General features: G+C 35.7%; 1 long non-coding RNA gene across 2 annotated transcripts in view; it reads right to left on the bottom strand.

Annotated features, from left to right (window-relative positions):
- Window positions 1-423, bottom strand: part of LOC143899485 (uncharacterized) — a 9,735-nt gene extending 9,312 nt beyond the window's left edge. For both annotated transcript variants that reach the window (XR_013257511.1, XR_013257510.1), the window contains exon 1: window positions 134-423. This is a non-coding gene — a long non-coding RNA (uncharacterized LOC143899485). The remainder of the gene's footprint in view (window positions 1-133) is intronic.
- Between the last annotated feature and the right edge of the window lie 6,719 nt (window positions 424-7,142).

Genomic DNA, 7,142 nt, shown 5'->3' with positions numbered 1-7,142 from the left:
GCAACATATGACTGAGCACAACTAAATATAGAATTACCTATATCCATAACAGCGTTTTGCAAGGTTAATCCTTGACTTTTATGAATGTATCATTCATCGCACAAAATTTTTTAATTGCAAATCGGAAACGTACCTCGAGTTGAGCTCTTCTGCGATCAACGAAGTCGGGATCGAACGTGTCAGTCGTCACTTTCTGCTTTCTGCCAAGCGTAGAGAACCTTCTTTTCCGGCAGCGATAGTAGATGGGTGCGTTCAGCCGATACTCCGCTAGCCTAGCAATCGTGAGCAGTCGCTCGTTTCCTCTCCTTTTAATCCATTGGGTCAAAGGAGAGGAAACGAGCGAAAACGAGCGACTACTCACGATTGCTAGGCTAGCGAAGTATCGGCTGAACGCACCCAATGTAGGGATACGAAATCTTTAGATAAGCACGAAGCAATTCAATTCAGTATATCGCCGGCACGATTACGGTGTTACTGCCGTTTCGCGTACGCGCGTATGCGCGCGTTGTCGCACCTTACCTCGCGACGCGTAATAAAGAGTCACACGATCGGTCTCGCTCCGCGCGTACTACCGTGTCTCTCGATCGATCGAGATAGGTTAACTCATGATGTAAAAAGAAAGGTGTTTCATTCCCGAGATGCGCAGTGGTCTAAAATAATGACTGCCTTCTGACCAATCAAAAAGCCTCCCCAAATGTAAAAAGCAACATGGCTACTTCCATGATATGTAAGAGGTTAGATTGTTAGCCGCCGCATGAGCGGATTCTCGCTTAAATCCAACCGGCGAGTTTTGCTTATCTGACGTCTAGTTCCTGGTTGTTCCTGTCATACTTACGGAAGTAGTAGGAGAAAGAATAAAAAATACACAGGACTCAATGTCTCTGCTAGACAGAGAGAAGGTGGATCATTACCGTCGAATATAAATGCATCGCATAACCTTGCTTCTTTAATTGACTAATTTAGATCTAACATTCGATAAGAAGGTATTTATCATTAGAATTAATAATAATATTTATAAATATAAATGTCCTTGTTTTATTAGTGCATGTAATGAATTATATAAAAAATTTCTTTGAAAGACATTTTATCGTCATAATATTGTAACTTTGATGAGAATGTAAGCAACACATTGGAAATTTTCTTATCTGTTTGTGAAGAAGAGCTTCTACGAGGAACGGTCAGCTTATGATTGGACCAATAAGGAAAAATCCAAGTCTCTAGACAAACCATCGTACACCAGTTTACCGCGCAGTTTCTTGGGCCCAACGAATCTACAGCTACTACGATAAGAGGTTTGTCCTGGCCATCTTTAAATGTGCCAACTTATTATTAGTAAGCTACATATTATATTTTGTTTACAGAAACAATGCCATCGTGTTCCATAAAAAATTGCAAAAATCGAACATGCGACGGAGATGCAAAAGGAATAACCTTTTTTAGATTCCCGAAAGAAATTCCAATTCGTAAGCAATGGCTTAATGCTTGTCAACAAACTGAGACAAGTTTGAAAGTTGATTCAGGTAAGTTGCTGTAATAAATGTATTTCCCCTTATTATCAGGTAGCAAGCACTTTCAGGTAGCAAGCACTCGTCATTTTGACGTCAAAATGACGGACTTTTGACGTCAATTGACGTCAAAATGACGAGTGCTTGCTACCTGGGTAAATTTCCTTAAAATATTTTAACTTTTTTTTAACACCCTGTGTAAACTATACATATTGTAATAAGTATATTATGATACAATTTTAGCAAGAATATGCAGTGACCATTTTGATACAAATTGTTTCATAATGGAATTCACAAAACCGAGGTCAAAAAATACACTTGCCAAAGAAGTACGACGATTAAAAAAAGGTTCTGTCCCATGTAAAATGTTAAAACTATGTGCAGGAATAAAAAGAAAAAGAATGTCGCAAAATGAAAAAGATAACGAAAATAATAAAAAGATAAAAGGAAATAACGTATTGTAAGTATTTTCTACATTTTTTAATATATTAATATTTATACATGTATGTGTATGTAAATAAAAAGTAATTTTTTGATATTTTTTCAGAATAAAAACTGGTATACCTACGTATGCAGAACTTGTGCAGTATGCAAAAGAGAAACAGGAACTAGACATGTATGTAGCTGTATATCTTTATAAGCTTTCTCTATATACATATATACACACACACACACACACACACACACACACACACACAAGCACTATAATTTATATAAAAATGTTTTGTATGTTACAGAAATAAAGAGATTAGCAACAATAGTTCAACGAAAACATTACTGATAGAGCTTCGAAACTCTGAGATAGACAAGCAACAATTATTTGAAGAAAATCAAAATCAAAATATTGAAAAAGGCAATATAAATGTTGAAGAAGAAACACAAAATATGACACGGGAATATCTTGAAAATATCGAACAAAATGATACAATAGAACTAGATATGTACGTACCTATACATCTTTATTATAAGTTTTTCCCTATTATACTTAATACATTTATATGTATATACATTTTATATAAAAATGTTTTGTATTTTACAGAAATGAAGAGATTAACAGGGACAACAATGCGAGTTCAATGGAAACATTAGTAATGCAGCTTCGAAACAGTGAGGAAGAAAAGCAACAATTATTTGAAGAAAAACAACAATTACTTGAAGAAAATCAAGATCTTGAACAAAAAAACGAACAATTAAATAAACAAATATCACAGTTGCAAGCTGAAGTTACAAAAATAATGAAGAATAAACAGAAAGAAGCCGAAGCAATAGCAACCAATGCTTTGAGTAAAGTATTTACACCAGGTCAAATTTCAATATTAATGTCGACACAAAACCGCGTACATTGGTCGCATGAAGACATCATGTCTGCCATTTCTTTACGCTCGTTAAGTCCAAAAGCATATAAATATTTAAGGAATGTTAAAAAGGTACCATTGCCGTGTTTAACAACTTTGCACAATTGGGTAGCTAAGTTTACAGTTTTACCTGGGATTTTAAATGAGGTTCTAAACATTATGTCAAGTAAAGGACACAATCTTTCAACAGTAGAGAAAATAACTGTTTTAACATTCGACGATGTATATATTTCAAATAAGTTAGACATTGACAGAAAGCAACAAAAAGTTTATGGGCCTCATAAGACTTGTCTGTTTATCATGGCTCGAGGTTTATTCAAGAATTGGAGGCAACCAGTTTATTATAATTTTGATGTATCAATGTCCCGTGATATTTTATTTACTGTCATACAAGAGCTATATAAAATAGATTACACTGTTATTGCTGTTACGTGCGATATGGGTTCAAGCAATATGAAGTTGTGGAAAGATTGTAATATTGGAGTTGAAGATTATAGTCATTCCAGGGATAAAATCACAACAAATATCGAGAAACAATGTTTCATTACGCAACCCGCAAACAACTCCCTAAAAATATTTTTTTATGCAGACGTTCCGCACCTTTTGAAATTAGCAAGAAACAATTTGCTAGATTCTGGATTTAAAATTAAAGAAAACTTTGTGGACAAAACATGTTTAGAACAACTACTAACGTTGAATAATGGTGATTTGAAAATATGTCACAAATTAAGTACACTACATCTTGATGCGAGAGGCACGCAACGACAAAACGTGAAACTAGCAGCTCAAGTTTTCTCAAATAAAAATGCACTAGCCATTAAATGGTGTGGAGAAAATGGTCTTCTTGGCAATACACAATGGAAACATACATCCGAGATATTAAAACTTTTCAATGATTGGTTTGATGTCTTCAACAGCAAATTTAAATATGACAAATGTGGCGTATCAAATGCCTATGGCATTAACGTAGAAGAACAAAATAAGATTATTAGTAATATGAACGAATTTATGATGGAAATGCGAGTTGGGCAAAGAAAGAGTTTATTGCAATTCCAGAAAGGAATTTTATTATGTAACAGATCGCTGCAAGAAATGTTTGCACATTTACAAGAGAAGTACTCATCTGAAATGTTTGACGTAAAATATGTGTTAACGAGAAGATTAAATCAGGACATTTTAGAAAATTTCTTTTCCTACATAAGATCCATGGGAAGTGGATATGATCATCCCACACCCGTAGAAGTAAAAAATCGTTTGAAATGGTATATCCTTGGAAAACACTCAGAACATGTATTTTCTGTACGAAAAAATACTGAAGGAGATGGTAGTTGTGAATCGTTAATTACTATAAGTGATGTACATAATCCAGATTCTGTTTATCCAGCAGACCGATTGTCTGATGAAGAAGAAGATATATTACTTAGTAATACCCCACAAGTCGGACAAAATGTCGATACGACAATTAGGGAGGAAATATATAATCATAACATACCAGAAGAAACTGGAGAAGGTATGAAAAAAATTAAAACTTTTTTGTAAATACTTGTGTAACTTCCCATCGTATTATATTAATCATTGTATTGTATTAAAAAAGATTCGCCGCCGGTCTCATCATGTTCATGTATATAGTTGTCCTTAACTTTATACATCTATGTATAAAGTTATACATCTATGTATACATCTATGTATTTATCATTAACTTTATACATCTATGTATAAAGTTAATGATAAATAGCGAAATTACTGATAAAATTGAGATATATTATTAATGTACCAATTATTCATTTTTCTAGTGCAAAATTTAAGTAATTATGAGCCTAGTTGTCATGAAATACAATTACTTGAAGATTTTGAACAAATCACTAATCAAGAGATAGTAGAAAAGAATGCACTTTTATATATAACCGGTTATGTAGCTCATAGATTCCGAAATCGCTATAGTAACTTAGGAATTTCAACAAAGTCTTTACCCAATCCACCTAATGATTGGCTTTGTACAATATCGAGAGGAAACTGCATGTATCCATCCGCAGACTTCTTAAAAGCAGCTGAAGTCATGGATACAGAATTTGTAAAATTCCATGGTGATTCTTTTAGCACTGAAAATAAGATCTTTGAAAAATTAACTGACATTGTATCAATAAAAACAAATAATATTTTTCCTAAGGAAGTTATTGCGTGTTTAGTTCGCACGAGAACTTATATAAGACTGAGAAAACTTAACAAAGAGATAGTAGAAAATAACATACGTAAGAAAAAATCAAAAAAAATATATAAACTGTCTAATAAAGAAAATGTTGATAAAAATAAAATAACGTTATAAAATATAAATGCATTTATTTATTTGTTATTATTATATTATATACTAACATCTATATACTTACTTTTACATACTTATTTTTTATGAATAGCACGGCTTCTAAAACTTAGAGCGGTCTACATAGTCCGATCTTATATTTAATATTATCATAGGTTTATATATATATATTAATAAGGCATTGCAACGGCCATTGTATCAATAACAGCATTTTATAACGTAACTAATGGTTCAATGAAGAAAATTTGTTTTCGAAAAAGAAATTCTTATTTCGTCGGCTGCGTTCCGACATCCGACTAGACATACGACTGATTGTAGAACCGGCCTAATCAATCTAGGTTAATGATTTTATCATTTCAAATTATATCACGTATTTTTATTTACGTAGTCTTTTATTACTTTAAAAATTTTTAATTTTGTTTGTATTTTTTTTACATTTACAACTTTTCTTTACATTTTTTCCAATACTGCATTAGAATTTCGCGCTACATTTGGGGAGTGAATTTGATTGGCTGCTCCGTATTTGGCCGCCATTATGCGCAATGAAACACCTTTCTTTTTACATCATGGGTTAACTGATCAGATGATGAACTGACTGACAGGATAGCGCTCTAAACGAACGCACTGTCTGCACTGCACTGCACTGCGACACTAACGCCGCTAGCCGCCAGTGTCGAAAAAGTGAAAGTGACGTTCTCTGTTTGTTACATGTATGTTATAAAGAAAAGCGGTTGACGGAGACGACGTATCTTAAAAATAAATTTTCGCATTTGGACTTTGCGTCGCAATATCTCCGCTCGTAGGGCACGTAGCGGAATATTATGAGAGAAACCCCCGCCCCCCTAATTGGACTCCAAGCTATCGATCAAGCCTACTTAGAACTTGATCCGTTCACTCGTTATCGAGATCTCAACATCTCGGGTACTCGCAACCCGTCGCGTCGCGTAAAAGAGTCACGGTCGGTCTCGCTTCGCGTGTACTTGGCGCGAGACACTACCGTGTCTCTTGACCTTGAATTTGATGGCCACGTGTTCCAAGTTGCCGATGACGAGGTCCACATAGTGCGCTTCGTAGTTTTCGGTGTCTACATGTATTAATACCTCGAATTCGATATCTACGTGTCCTACATTGGGTGCGTTCAGCCGATACTTTGCTAGCCTAGCAATCGTGAGCAGTCGCTCGTTTTCGCTCGTTTCCTCTTTTTTGACTTACTGGATTAAAAAGAGAAGAAACGAGCAAAAACGAGCAACTGCTCACGATTGCTAGGCTAGCGGAGTATCGGCTGAACGCACCCATTCAGATTTAAAGTTATTAATACACCTAGACACCAAAAACTATGAAGCGCATTATGTGGACCTCGTCATCAGCAACCTGGGACACCTAGACATCAATTTCAAGGTATTAATACACGTAAACACCGAAAACTACGGAGCGCAATATGTGGACCTTGTCATCGGCAACCTGGGACACCTAAACATTGAATTCAACATATTATTACACCTGGACACCGAAAACTACGAAGCGCACTATGTGGACCTCGTCATCGGCAACCTGGGACACGTAGACATCAAATTCAACGTACGATTACACCTGGACACCGGAAACTATGAAGCGCACTATCTGGATCCCGTCATCGGCAACCTGGGATACGTGGACATCGAATTCAAAATATTAATACACGTAGACACCGAAAACTACGGAGCGCACTATGTGGATCTTGTCATCGGCAACCTGGGACACCTAGACATCGAATTCAACGTACAATTACACCTGGACACCGAAAACTATGAAGCGCACTATCTGGATCTCGTCATCGGCAACCTGGGACACGTGAACATCAAATTCGAGGTATTATTACACCTAGACACCGAAAAATACGGAGCGCGATATCTGGACCTTGTCATCGGCAACCTGGGACACGTGGACACCGAAAACTACGGAGCGCACTATGTGGACCTTGTCATC

Source organism: Temnothorax americanus, unplaced genomic scaffold, assembly GCF_048541705.1.
Source record: "Temnothorax americanus isolate GAGA-0224 unplaced genomic scaffold, ASM4854170v1 Scaffold27, whole genome shotgun sequence".
Taxonomy (NCBI): Eukaryota; Metazoa; Arthropoda; class Insecta; order Hymenoptera; family Formicidae; genus Temnothorax; species Temnothorax americanus.
This window is presented reverse-complemented; position numbering and strand designations above follow the sequence as displayed.